The sequence below is a fragment of the Cibotium barometz genome, chromosome 24 (assembly GCF_041138505.1).
Source record: "Cibotium barometz isolate CiBa-2024 chromosome 24, ASM4113850v1, whole genome shotgun sequence".
Classification (NCBI taxonomy): domain Eukaryota; kingdom Viridiplantae; phylum Streptophyta; class Polypodiopsida; order Cyatheales; family Cibotiaceae; genus Cibotium; species Cibotium barometz.
In genome coordinates, this window is record NC_141069.1 from 56,893,228 (window position 1) to 56,907,783 (window position 14,556).

Sequence of the window (14,556 nt, forward strand, 5' to 3'; positions counted from 1 at the left end):
GAGGTGGAAAGGAGAGGAGTTATGAGGCCCTCCCCACTACTTTTAAAAAGGTAGAGAGAGAAAGTGAGGAGGAGTAGGGCCCCTCCTACTTTTAGATGTGGGAAGGTTATGAAGGGGCCCAAAATCTAGGCCTATTAAGTAAGATTTTATGTGTATATAAAGGTTAGGGGCAAGTTTAAGGCTCATAACAAAAAGGAAAAATGAAAAAAAAAAGTCATTTTTTGGGTCCACCTTACCCACGAGATGCCGAGGTGGAAAGGAGAGGAGTTATGAGGCCCTCCCCACTACTTTTAAAAAGGTAGAGAGAGAAAGTGAGGAGGAGTAGGGCCCCTCCTACTTTTAGATGTGGGAAGCTTATGAAGGGGCCCAAAATCTAGGCCTATTCATTGCACTTGTCTCCTTGAGCATCTTTTAAGCATGCACATTTTTAGATTTAATCCCTAGAAATTAGGAATCCTTATAAGGCCAATGCAAGGTCTAAAAGCCCCCTAATGAGATGAAAACGAAAGGTAAAGAGAAAGTAAAGGAAGGAACCTTGAAAGACGTTAAGGATCACCAAAGGCTAGTCCCCATCAATCACAAGAACCTCCAATAACACATGCAAAAATAGAACTAGATCTTGATCTAGCAAACACACAAAGGACGGCCATGGATGAAATGCAGCACCAACTGTACAATTAGTTGAGTGATAGCCAGAAGGAAAATGATCAAAGGACTACATAGGAAGAAGAGAAAGAGGTGAAAGAAACCAAAGGCAGGAATGAGAAACTAAAGGAGGATCGAGGAAAAACACTGGGACGGCAGAAGCAAGTGGAATGGATGAATTACATGTTGCCCTTCAGCAGATAATTGAGTTTGCATCCACAATGAAGGAATGGATCAAGAAGCTTAGAGTGGTAGTGGAGAATAGAACTGCACTATTCGTCTCGCTGAGAGAATTGTACAAAGAGTCACACGCTATCCTCAAGGAAGAAAATGAAAAGCTACAGACAGAAAACCTCCAACAGTAATAGAAGCCAGAAGCCTTAAGAGTCCAACACGCCAATCTACAAAGGGAGTACGAGTCCTTGGAGACTTGGCCTAGGCGAAGGTTGCTGAGCTTAAAGAAGTGAACAAGTAGCTACCTCAGCTAACACAACTTGCAAAGACAAAAGCTGCCACTGTAGAAGCTCAATTGAGGCTACAACAAGCTTTATCAAGAAAACTTAGTGCTTCTACGGAAGTTACGTTTGTCGGCTCGTCAATTATTGACCAAACAATTCACGATGAGCTAGTTAAGACATGCCAACTCCTCAACAATAGTAGAGACAACAATCAGGTCCTAAGGAATGTAAAAACACAGCTACAAAGAGATATGGAAGAAATGAGAAGATAGATTGAGAGCTTGCAAGGCACTCAAGAAGATGCTCAACATCAAAGAGAACCCTCCCCTCACTATACCAGGCCTCACCTATCCAGGGCACATTCCCTAATGTAGAACCCAGCCCTCCAACCTACACACTTTGTTTTCTTGCCCTTTTTGAACAAAACCATGAGGCTGTGTTACATACACTTCCTCATGCAAGTCACCACCCATTAAGAAATGCAGTCTTAATGTCCAACTAATGTACATTCCAACCACATGCACTACCAATGCACAAATGCTATGAATCGTTGTCATATGGCAAGTGGAAGCAAAAGTTTTATCAAAATCAATGCCCTTTTTCTGAGCATAACCTTTTGCAGCCAACCTAGCATTGTAGTGATCAATGCTACCATTCGGCTTATGTTTCAGCTTATAAATGTTGGAATTAGGGTTACAGGAATGAACACAAGCTTACAGAAGAAGAAGCTCTAGAGCACACAACACAGGAGTGTATTGATAGGTGTGCAAATAAAAAAATGAGTGGGCGTATATACAATGTACGGGGGAAAAAACCTCCTAGTGAGGGAAAAAGTGCCCCCATGCTCTAAAGGGAAGCAATCCCAAAGCTTTGCGAAAAGCTTCAAACTTCTCACGAGGACTCAAAGTATTAGCCGCCTTGCTGATGCTTGTCAAATCTCATGCCAATCAAAGGAGATGAAGCAGAGGGTGCTGGTGACGCTACCCAGGAAGCTCTCACCTGCTCTGATACCAAATGTTGGAGTTAGGGTTGCAGGAATTCACACACAACTTGGAGAAGAAGAAGCTCAAGAGCACACAACCAGTTGTATTACTTAGTGTGCAAGTACAAAGATAAAGTCTGATTTTCGACACACTGTTATCCCTGTTTTGCCTAGACTGATCTTCTTGTAAGAGTATAGCAACTAGCTCATCAAACTTGATAGCATTAGGATTATCTTTTGTCACAAGTCTGAAAGTAGAAGCAAAAGACTGATAGGAATCTGGTAAGCCTTCAAGAACAGTCTGCATAAGTGAATTGTCAGGAATGACCTCACCCATAGCAATCAATTGCTCCTTGAGATCTTTAATCTCTGTAAGGAGAATGTCCATAGAGTCTCCTTCGACCATTTTCTTGGGGACTCTAACTATTTTTGCAGATAGGCAACATTTGCCTCATTGCGTCCTGCATACAAACTAGCAAGAATATCCCAAGCTTGCTTCACTGTCTTAGTTGAGCGAATGTGTGGGTCCATGGTACGTTTAATAGATAACACAATCAAGGCATGGTTCTATGCATCTCTACCATCCCAACAAAGCTGCTCAGCTGTGGGCAGGGCTGTTGTTGTAACACTACATGTGCCAGAACTTGCAACTCCCACTATAGTACCAGATGTAGTAGAACTTGTAACATCCTCTAGTATACCAGAATCTACCACCATAGATGTTGGACGTACATCAATAACATGCACAATATTCCACACGCACTTGGCAACCAATACATGATGCATCATATAAGCCCAAAGTGGGTAGTTGTTTCCATCCAACTTAGCCTTAGTAGCCAACATACATAAAAGTTCATTGTTGTCAGCCATGGCCAATGACTACACCTGAAGTGCAAGTTGTCTGTATAGAGGAAAAACTGCACGAAACCAACCTGTGCTATATAGCATAGCCCAAAATAGATTGAAAGATGTCTGTCCTCCTGCAGAAATGTCAAAAGTTCTGCACAAAAGGACAAAATTGCATGTGTAATACTTGTGATGCAAAAACAGAGCCCGAAATGGCCTCAGATGAAAAATCTAAGCAGACCATGCTCTTTGAGCTCATCCAAAGTATTAGTCGCCTTGCTGATGCCTATCAAATCTCGTGCCAATCGGTGGAGATGAAGCTGAGGGTGCTGGTGATGCTGCCCAGGAAGCTCTCACCTACTCTGATACCAGATGTTGGAGTTAGGGTTGCAGGAATGCACACACAGCTTGGAGAAGAAGAAGCTCAAGAGCACACAACAAGAAGTTGTATTACTTAGTGTACAAGTACAAAGATAAGGTATCCCTAGGGCCTAGAGTGATGGGCGTATATACAATGCATGGGGGAAAAAAACCTCCTAGTGAGGGAAAAAAGTGCCCCAACACTGCTAAGTGTGTTCACACACATCACTACCATATCATATCAACAAACAGCCAATAGGTCTTTTGGAAGACCTTGAAAGGACCCAAAGCAAACATCAATCTACAATGCTTTGGCTTCAAGCACAAGAATGTGATCGATCTAGACAAACAAGAATGTGATCGATCTAGACAAACAAGGTGTAGTAGAACCTTCTTCAAGTATGGAAGCTCCCAAGAGAAAGGTACAAACTTTCAAAACCCATTAGAAGCTCATTCATAAATGGGCTCGTTCATTTTTTTAATGCAAGTGGCAGAGAGTGAGTAAAATGTATATGGTGTGCAAAATGTGGTATGAGCAACCCTTATGCCAAAGCGGGTACTACTACCATTTAGTTTCGAGCTCTTGATAAACACGCTTTATCAAAGCCACACAAACTTGTGGCTCAAAAGTGGAGCCTAAAAAGTCACAAAGGTGTATTGCCAATCTACAAATATGTGGAATTAATGATGGATGGATAGAAGGAACACATCATAAGCAAACCATGTATTTCATTGTGGTGAAGGATTTGACTTTAGACTTTTTCAAGTCTCTTTCTAAATTCTTGAGGTATATGTGTACTCTTGGAATGCCCATAGATGATAAGTACTCAACATGTACTAATAGAACCTTTGGCATGGAGTTTCTCAAAGCTGCAAAAGGAAGCTCTATTGGGGTAATCAAAGAATCTTTTTGAAGAGCCCTTTTTTTTGTTTTGATCGATGATAGTACCAATCTTACCTAGGAGAAATTTCTGAGAAACATATGATTGTGTATATGGCTTATCTTGAGGACACATGTAATGGTCCATGCACATGTAATGGTCCATGCACATGCAAGTTTGTGGCTTTGCTTCCATTGGAAGATGAAAAGACTCAAACAAAGTGTGATGCATTGATAAAATTATTCGAGGACATGGGGCTTTGTCTTGCTCAAATGGTGCATCTTGTATGCATGGTGTCAATAATGGTGTGCTTGCCAAGCTTAAAGATCAAATTCCACACATTATTGGTGTACATTGTATTGCACATCGTGACGCACTTGTTGTTTCAGATGCATGTGACAAATTTTTGGAGTTTGGCTTTATGGACAGTTTTGCTAATAGAGTTCATGCATGGGTGGGAAGATCCACACAATGTCATGCAAACCTTGATAAATTGATGAAGGCTTTTAGTCTCAAACATATTGAGCATTCGTTGGCATTCAAGGGGCAAAGTCATGAAAAGGTTAGTAAAAATTATGCTTGCTTTACTAATATTTAAAGCACATGATGCAATGCTCTATAATGTAGCTACAACATTCCAAGTGTAATTTTTGGTGCATTTCGGATGGCATATATTTTGTTTGAGATGAATGTTCTCAACAAGCAGTTCTAAAATGATCATATGGATATTAGTGATGTGGCAAGAGTGTGGCAAATGCATTGGATCTTGTTGTGGAGCTCCTGAAGAAGAGATATTTGGGTGAGCCATTTGGATATGGATCAAAAATTTTAGATTCCATGAAAAAGAGAACGGTTGCATTGTAACTTATTCTTTGCACTTTTAGTTGTTGTAATGCATGTGTCCAAGGGTGGGACACCTTAGTATGCATACACAGAATATGCAGTAAAAACATTATGCTATGCAAGAGAAGAGTTATGATGGGTGCTCTTAGAAGTAAATATAGCACATAGAGCATTTGGGAGCACTCCAATAGCTGCCATTACTCCTAAAAGGGCGTTTGGTGTCAAGGTCTCTCCACTCTCCTTATCGTGCACGTATGCGTGAGTGTAGGACTCTTCTTGCCACTCCACCGATATTTAAGTAACTTAGACTTAGGCTCTTATACTCATCTTATCCAGCATGATTGACACACTTAATAGGTCAACTCTCAAGCTTGAGCATAATTCCATGCCAAATGAAGAAAAAGAAATAAGCTTTAAGCACATGCAAACTATGTACACAGTGTAGATATGGATTGAAGCATTAGGACTGACGCCAAGCTCATTTGGTGGATTGGCTACCCGACTCTTGACTCTTATGCCTGCCAACACGTTTTGGTTGGTGGCTCCTTTGATAGTGTCTTGAAGTACACAAATATGAAATTAGCGTACCTTGAGTAGGGGATCTCCTTTGTTGGTAGAGTCGTTGACTTTGAATTCCCCTTCATTTTGCAATGTTTGAAGCATAGCAAATGCTCCAATGCAAACACCTCCTCTGCGTTTTGATCCAAGTTTAGAGTAAAAGGCATTGAAATCTATAGTAGATGTTGAGGGGTTTGCATCAAATATTGGATTTACAAATGTTTCAAAATATGAAGGTGTTGAGGCTAACAGTGTAGCCTTATCTGATTCAAGGGTCTTTGCTTCTAGTTTGACATCAATAGAACCTGTTTTGGGAACCCACTATAGACCTTTATAGGATATTGTTGTTGAAGAGCTCTGGGGTTCTTCGAAGGCAATGAGTTTTTTTGGAACCCACTTCAATTTGATTGACTGAATCTGTGATGTGGTGGCCCTATAACTTGCGATTTTGTTTGTAGCAACTTCTTTTGGTCTCCATTTGTATATAGCAACTTCTTTTTGGTCTCCATTTGTATGTAGAAGTTGTGTCTTTAGGTTGATTTCCATTGGAGACATAGCTACTTCTCTTGGTTTGTGCCAGGGCTTTTGGTAACCACATTTGTGATTGTCCTTTATAATATCCCTAAGCAACGATGAGGTCTTCAGAAACAATCCACTCCTTGTAGGCCTTTGACTTTATGCTCCTTGCATGAATCTAGACTAAGCTATTGCTTCTATTGGAAGATATTTGAGCCAAGTTGTCCTTAGGGATCCATATCTCCGTAGAGATTCCTTTTGTTATCGTCTATCCAAAAGCGAAGGTGTTGTTTTGCCACCATTATCATTTTTGCTTTGATTTCCTCTACTTTTGTGTTGATCTTTTAGTGGTTGTCCTTTTTCCTTGAGGTTCACTTGTCAAGGTTGTCTTCTCGGAGGGCACTTTGTAAGAAATGAACTCTGGTTTCAGCAACTAAAGCCCTCTATTGCCATGGCAATATCCTTGTGCTTCCAATGACTTTCACGTAGAAAGCCATCCCATTGAATTGACGCTTTGTGTGGCTTGGCATTCTACCCATTTATGTTGGTCTCCATCACTTAATCTATGTGCTTGTATCCTTGGTTTTGGCACTAAAACCTATTGAGGTTATCCTTTGTGTGCTTTTGGTGATGGATACTTTGGTTGGTAGATCTTGCTGTGTTGATTCGCCTTTTGTTGTGTCCCATTTGAGCTTCTTACAGTTATTGTTGAAGATGAATGTTTCTCCTTTATGAGTTGATTTTGAAAGTGTCCTTTCGGGTTTGCTAAGGTTGATGCTCTTGCATTTGCTATTGGCGATGAGCCATCCAATGTCGACCAAGGATCAATTCTTCATCTAAATGCCCTGGAGCCATGAAAAAAAACTTTCCATTTTCGGAGTGAGAGTTTATGCTCAACGAAATATTTAAAACTCCAATGCATTCACCAACAAAGTTGTGTGAAATTTGTATAAAATCAATAGAAACATCAAGGTTAGGCTTACCAAGAAATCACAAAGTCTGATGGGACATCATGTTCTTTGTCCCACCTCTCTCAAGTAAAGCTTTACTTTGAATCTGCATCCCATTCTTACCTTGAATGTCGATAGCAATTCTTGTAGGTGGAACAAAGACTTTGACATGGTTGTTTGCACTGTTTGCATCTCATTGGTTTGGTTGTGCTTGCTCTTGAATCTTTGATAGTTCTATACCTATTTGTGAGCTTGCACATAAGTCCTTCAGTGGATTTTTCTTTAGGCTTGGACTTGGTTTTGGAGGTTCTTGAGTGGTTAGATATTTGTTGGCACTTTAAATGTATCCTGATATACCTGGATCTACAATGACACAAAATTGTGCCTCTTCTTGAATAGATGAAGATGTTAACATTAGGGTCTCCTTGTTAGGTTTGACTGTTGAGCCAATCTCTGAGGTGATTATGGCCTCTATTGAACTCTGAGTGTATGTAAAATTGTGCCTCTTCTTGAATAGATGAAGATGTTAACATTAGGGTCTCCTTGTTAGGTTTGACTATTGAGCCAATCTCTGAGGTGATTATGGCCTCTATTGAACTCTGAGTGTATGTATAATCACGACTTCCCCATCCGTGTTTTCCTGGGTTTTTGCCTGTTCTAGAGGCTCAATGCACTCATGGCTTTCTTGGGTTTTAGTTTCAGGGATTACTCTTATCATAAGATCATAACCCTCTTCATCACAAAAACTATGGGATTACTCTTATCATCATAAGATCATAACCCTCTTCATCACAAAAACTATGGGATTACTCTTATCATCATAAGATCATAACCCTCTTCATCACAAAAACTGTGGGAGTTATTTCGTTAACACACACATCTAGAGTAGCTAGGATGTTTCTCCATCCTGCTGGCTCTAGTTCATCTTCTGGAAATGGTTCTGGAATATAGGTCTCATCTCTCGTATCCTTCTTGTCGTCATCAAGTTCATTTGTAGAGCCTTCTCCTTCTCAAGCTCCGCACATCCATATCTCTTTTTTGCGAGAGCTTATCCAAGATGGAATTGAGGATTTTTCTCTAGTGGTGGTAGACTCAAAATCTTCTATAGGATTCCTAGCCATGTCCCGATAGGATTGATTTGCCAAATTAATGCATGTAATGGCCTCTTGTTGTCGTAGATAGATGTAGTTATAGCCCCAATCTTGAATCATCTTGAGTTGTTACATAAACGATCGTCCAAGAATGATGTCGTAGTTTGGGCTTTTACCAAAATCTACCACTGCAAATGTATATTCGTTCTCAACTCCACACGATCACCTTTCCTTTTACTTTTGGGTCTGAAAGACAATCCTATACCAAATGTTTAATCCCATAGTCAACGCAAAACCTACTCAATTGCGGTAGAGTGGTGGTGGGTCTTCTGCTGGTCTCTGGTGGTTGAGGAGCCTCTTTTTTTAAATATGGATAATCTTTTATCCAATGGTCTTCACCATAGTTATAGCAAGGACCTTGTTTCATGGCTAGCATAGCCCTTTGAGGACCTAGTCCTAGACCTGGCCTATAGCACCAACACTCCTTCACAAAGGGGTCATGGGCAAAGAGCAATCACTTGGCTAGCTCATGGAAGAAACCTCGCTTGTCATGAGAAGGAATCTCTAGCAAAGCAATGGAGGGGTGTGACTCTTGACTTATACTTGTTTCTGCAAGTGTTCAACAAAAGAGTCCTCATTACATTGCATAACTCTCTTTTATAGAGTTTGCCTAAAGAGTTGACCCCTTTCCCATTAGGGTGGACAAACTAGAAAAGCTTCCTTCCTTTACAAGGGCTTGTTCATACATACAATTGTCGTATCCTATCTAATTACAATGCACTTCGGCTAGAAATTCCAAAAATGGAAGAATCTCCAAAACAGGTACTATTTCCACCGTTGCATTGCCACTTTGGGCACTTGGCTGCTTCATCTTTTCCTCTCTTTTGACTAGCTTTGTGATCTGACTGTTTTTGCCGAAACAATCTCCCCTGTTTGCTCCATGTCCGTCGTCCTTGGACATGCTTCGTTTAGCGCTTTTTAGGTGGCATCTTAGCTTTGTCGGATTCAAAGGTTTTTTTGGAGGACTGTCCCCTCCTTGTTTGTGGGTCACGTGGTGGCCTTGGCTGTGGTTGCTCCTCTCCTGGCTTCTTTGGTTGGATTATTGAAAATACAGTCCGTTTTTGTCCCTAGAAATCTTCCCGAGGTCTTGCCTGTTTGCGAAGTCAGTTGTTGCAGTTATGGTGGTGGTGGTTGAGATGATTGTTGATGTTCTTGTGATGTTGTAGCTTGATGTTGTGTCCCCATTTGACCTTGAAATCCTCACCCTTGTACACCTCTTCTAGGGTGTACTCTCTGTCCCCTATTTATTCTGCCCCCTCTAGCCACTGTAAGCATATTCCTTTCCATCTTGTTCATGCGCTCATAGAGCATTTGTAGAGTGATCTCCGGGCTGCGGGTTGGCATATTTTTCCATCTTAGCATCTTGTACATCTCGTCTTGCGCTCTGAGTTCATCTGCGTCTATCACATTGGGTGTGGCAGCCACTTTAGTTCTCCAACCACAAAAATCCCCTAATGCTAGCTCCTTGTACTTTGGCCCTACTTCTTGTAGTGTGTCATGCAGCAATTGAGTGATATAGCCAGCTTGGCTACTTGATCTTGGACCGCTTTACATAGCGTCCTGAGCTTCTCTTCTGCAGCAGCTACATCTTCCAAATTGTTGTCCAAAATCCCTAAGTACCTTGCTCTTTCGGTTTGTTGGTACTTCAGCAATATGTTCATAGCTTGCTTTAGTTCCTCATTGTGGTCTATAGCTTTCTGGGCTTGTAGACTGTCTTTTGCTTCAGCTTGTAAGGATTGCTCCTTCGCTTCCGGGCTTAACCAGTCCTTCAGATCCTTTTGGATGTCTGTATTTATAACCTTGAGTCTTTCCCAAGGTGTTGGTTCACCCGCTACTTTAGCTTGCTCTTCTTTTGGGCTTGAAGGTGGTGCCTCTCTTCCTCTTCAGTTTGAGAAGATCCCGCACCCACTTTCTCTTTCCCTTTCCTCTTCATTTCCCTTTCGTATGCTTCTCCTTCTTAGCTTCCAATTCTTCATAGTATTTTCCTCACTCTTCTCGAAGTACTACTAGTGCTCTGTGTAATTTGTATATTCTGCTGAAGGAATCATGTACTCAGCATCTATGAAACTCACATCAGCCAAGAAGGGCAAGCGGATATCTCTTCTTCTCCTCTGAAGTTTGTGACTGTGCACCAGCCATGGTCATCTAGTGTGTCGAGAATGCTTCCCAAGCCCTCTGCAAGTCAGGCCCCCATGGTGGCAATGTGAAGTAGCCCTCAAGGAACAGGTTTTCCCAGAGAAAGGGTGCATTGGGATCCAACGTGTGTAGCTCAAAAAACTGAGTGGTTGGTACTATGACCATTACTTTCCTTCCTTGTGTGTTGATGAACAATCCTCTTGCCACACTGATTTCGCTTTGGGAGCGGACTGTTTCTCTGCATACCCAGGTGTCGCCCATGCTTGTCTGCTTGTTTGCATGCTCCGCCTGCCCTTTCCCCTCCTCGAATCCCCTCCTGGCTCTGCTTGCTAACTCTCACCGCGTGGCAAGGCCCTCCCCCCGTGAGGGGGGAGCTTCCCAAAGAAATTTTTTGTTCTGAAGCGCAGTAGTGCTGTTAGGTCATGTCTTCCTCGTCCCTCTCCCCTCCTCATCGTTCTCTCCTCTCCCCCCCTAATCAAGTCAATGCGTGGCATCCCACAAACCCTCTCCCCCATCGAGCTCTTATGAACCAGAACCTTTCTCCCCCTTTTAGTGCCGGACCGGCTGCCCTTTTCTCCCAGCACTTTTTACAGTCTTTGCCAAGAGAGGTGGCCTCTCAAGTACAGGAAGCATTGGAAAGCAAGGCTGCAGATAACGCCTTTCCAGCGAACCCTTTCATTCAGACACCAGGCGCGCATTCGAGCCCCACTCAAGAAGGCTTCGCAGGGAAATCGCCAGACTCTACCCCGGAGGTTTTCTGCAGCAACCGCCAAAAAGCTGATGGAGCAGCGCAGGGACATCCTTATCCAGGTAAACCACTGGTAATTCTTCCTGCTAGCCAGGTGAGGAAAATTGAAAAGGACTTAGAGACCCGAGCTCTTTTAGGTCTGATTGCGGGCCCTCGGCCCCCAGTGGAGATGTTGAAATCCTGGGTCAAACAACAGTGGGGTAGTAGGGGCTGTATTGTAGAAGCCATTCAGGCTCTTCCTAAAAACCACTACCTTTTCATGTTTAAGACCCCTGAAATGGCTTTTGAGGTTCTAAGCATGGGACACTGGGTCATTCGTACCTCCCCCCTATGCTTGTTCAAGTGGAGTAAGGACTTCAGTCCTGAGAAGTCTGCTAGTGAAAACTACCCAGTATGGGTTGAACTCCCTAACCTGCCCCTTCATTTTCATCATCACCTCAGGCCTATTGCAGAGCAGCTGGGTAAAGTCCTTGGTGGCAAGCCCTAGAGAGACTTCAATCCTTCTTGGCATCCTCAAATGCTGATAGAGCTGAACCTTTCTAAACCTCCGCCAGATTCGATTATCATTGCTACAGATGATGGTGAGACCTGTGAACAACCTTTAGTTTACAAATACCTTCCCAACGCCTGCTTCCATTGTGGGATGGCTGGCCATTTTGTCAGAGAGTGTCCTGTAAAATTCCCCCCAGCTCAGCCGAAACAACAGCAGGCTCAAGCCCCTATCGATTCCCAGACCAAGTCTTTTGAGAATCGCCAGCCTACTCCTCCTTCCACTGGACAACCTGCGGGCACCACAGACAAGAAGGGTGAGACATCTAAGAATAACAAAGCAAGAGGTAAGAACCCTAACCGCTTTGCTCTTTTGGCAGACCTACTAGAGTGGGTGGATTCAGAGGACTCAGATGTCCCAGGATCTGAGTCGGGAGTCGGACAGGGAAGAAATTGCAGCCACTCCTGATAAGCTAGAAGGGAGTAACGAGAAGGGCAACTCTTTACAGCTGGTTATAAGGGATAACTCCATTGATCTTAACCAAGCCTCTCAATCCCCCTTGCAGGAAGTGAATCCCAACCGGTCTATAGCTCCAATGGAAATCCAAAAGGACAATAAACGCTCCCATTCGGCAGTGGCCAGAACCCCTTCCAAAGATCACCAGGGTAAAGGAAAGAAAAAGGTTAACCGATGAGAGTGCTGTCTTGGAATGTTAAGGGGATTACTGACCCCTTTAAAACCAAAAAATTAAACAGGTGGATCAAGGAGTATCCTGTAGATGTCTGTGCTTTGCAGGAAATAAAGGTGGTTGGTGATGACCTCCAAAGGAGGCTAAAGGAAATTCATCCAGATTTTATCTGGATCCATTCAGCACATGAGAGGGGCTCTGGTGGCACTGCCATAGGCCTAAAAAGGGAGCTAGCCTCATGTCTACACCTAGCCATCACTTCCCAGTTTTGGTGTGCCATCCCCCTGCCTCCCCCTTTCAATTGCACTCTTGTCTCAGTGTATGCAGGAGGTTGCTCTGTTAATAGGGCAAAAATTTGGGAAGAACTGACTGCAACTCTAGGACCCCTTATCTTGCTGGGAGATTTCAACATGGTTGAATCTCTGGATGACAGATTTCTCAGGCAGCAGGGACAGGTCTTACAGGGTCAGGAGAAGACTAGCTGGGAAGCTTGCAAAGATTACCATGACCTATGGGATGCTAGAATTGAAGGAGAGTTTACCTGGCAGAATTACAGCAGAGATGCTCTTGCAAGAAAGGCAAGACTCGATAGGTGCTATATCTCTCTTCAAGTAGCCAATCAATTCAACAGGGTGAAATCTAAACCAAAGTATACCTCCTGCATTTCTGACCATTACCCCTTACTAACTGTCCTGGATGATAAAGCTAGTAAGATCAGAAACAATTGGTTTCACACTGACCCAGATCTGTTCACTAGACCTGAAGTTAGGAGAGAGGTTGCAGACATATGGTCAAATTCTTTTGGCCAGAAAGGTTCCCCTGCAAAGTGTTGGAATTCAGCTGTTAGGAAAACACAGCAGTTTCTCATCCTTACTAGAAAGTCTGTGACTAGAATGAGAAAGGAAAAGAAAGAGCAAATCTACTCAGAATTGTGCAGGCTGGAGTCTGGCCATTCTACTTTGTTGGATATTCAAAATCAGATAGAAGTCAGCTAAGGCAAAGAGTGGTGGGCTGGGAAAGTAGACAGGCCCTCAAAGGAGATGTTCAAACTCCTGAGGAAGAAGAATGTCAAGGAACTCATGCCAAGATTGTTGACTGAAAATGGTCCAGCTGAATCAGACACCCACAATTTGGAGTTTGTTAAAAAACACTTTGAAGCACTCTTGAGCCCAAAAGAAGAAGTTACAGCAGAAGTAAGAGCCAATAGGGAGCTAATCTGGGAGGTTAGGAACAAAGTCATCCCAGCTGAGGCTGTTCCCTTGATTGATTCTCCGATTAGTTAGGTTGACCTGTATGCAGCTATTGAACAGTTGAAGCCCAATAAAACCCCCGGGTTGGATGGATTACCTGCTGAATTTTTCCAGGTGTATAAAGAGGAGTTAACTCCCTGCCTGCTGAAAGTGTGGGAAGAATCCGTGAAGTACAAGGCACTTCCTAACCTTATAAACACAGGAGTTATTAAGCTGATTCATAAAAGAGGTCCAAAGGATGAGCTGGGAAACTGGAGGCCACTTACTATGCTGAACACTTGCTACAAGATCTTTGCCAAAGCTGTTGCCAACAGAATTTCCAGCCACCTCTCCAAGTGGATTAGTGAAGAGCAGAAAGGGTTCATTAAAGGGAGGAGGATTCTTGAAGCAGTAATTGTACTTTGGGAAGGGATTGAACATGCTCAGGAGACTGAACAAGACTTTGTGTTCGTCAAAGTGGATTATGACAAAGCTTATGATAGACTGGAATGGTCCTTCATTTTGGAAAGCCTTTCCCACATTGGATTTGGTGGGTTTTGTCCAGACCTTGCTGGGAAATGCACATGCTAAAGTTGCCATCAATGGCATGCTTTCTGAAGCCTTCAGTTTGAATAGGTCAGTCAGGCAAGGATGCCCCCTAGCCCCACTGTTATTTGCCATAGCAGGAGATGGCTTTAACTGCTTAATCAAAGGGTGTATGGAAAGACAATTGATAAAGGGAATCAACCTCCCCAACTCCTCCAAACAGCTTTGCCTATCTCAGTTTGCTGATGACACAAATGCTCTGCTGAAAAACGAAGAAAGCTCCCTGAAGAACTTTTGGAAGGCATTGGGTATCTTTTGCTCTGCCTCAGGCTCCAAGATCAACCACCATAAAACTGGAGTCAGGTCCTTCATCTCCCCCATTCCTGAATGGATGGCAAGTCAGGGATGCACTATTATTCCAGAAGGACAGCCCTTTAGGCTACTAGGCATCCCTATGGGCTTTGGCATTTCTATGAAGCAGAGATGGGAATGGGTGCTGGAGAAATTTAAAGGAAAGCTGAACAGATGG

The 14,556-nt window shown here is 43.0% G+C and overlaps 1 pseudogene; it reads left to right on the plus strand.

The window, feature by feature from the left end:
* Positions 1-11,333: 11,333 nt before the first annotated feature.
* On the plus strand, positions 11,334-13,247 carry LOC147625501 (uncharacterized; annotated as a pseudogene).
* Positions 13,248-14,556: the final 1,309 nt, after the last annotated feature.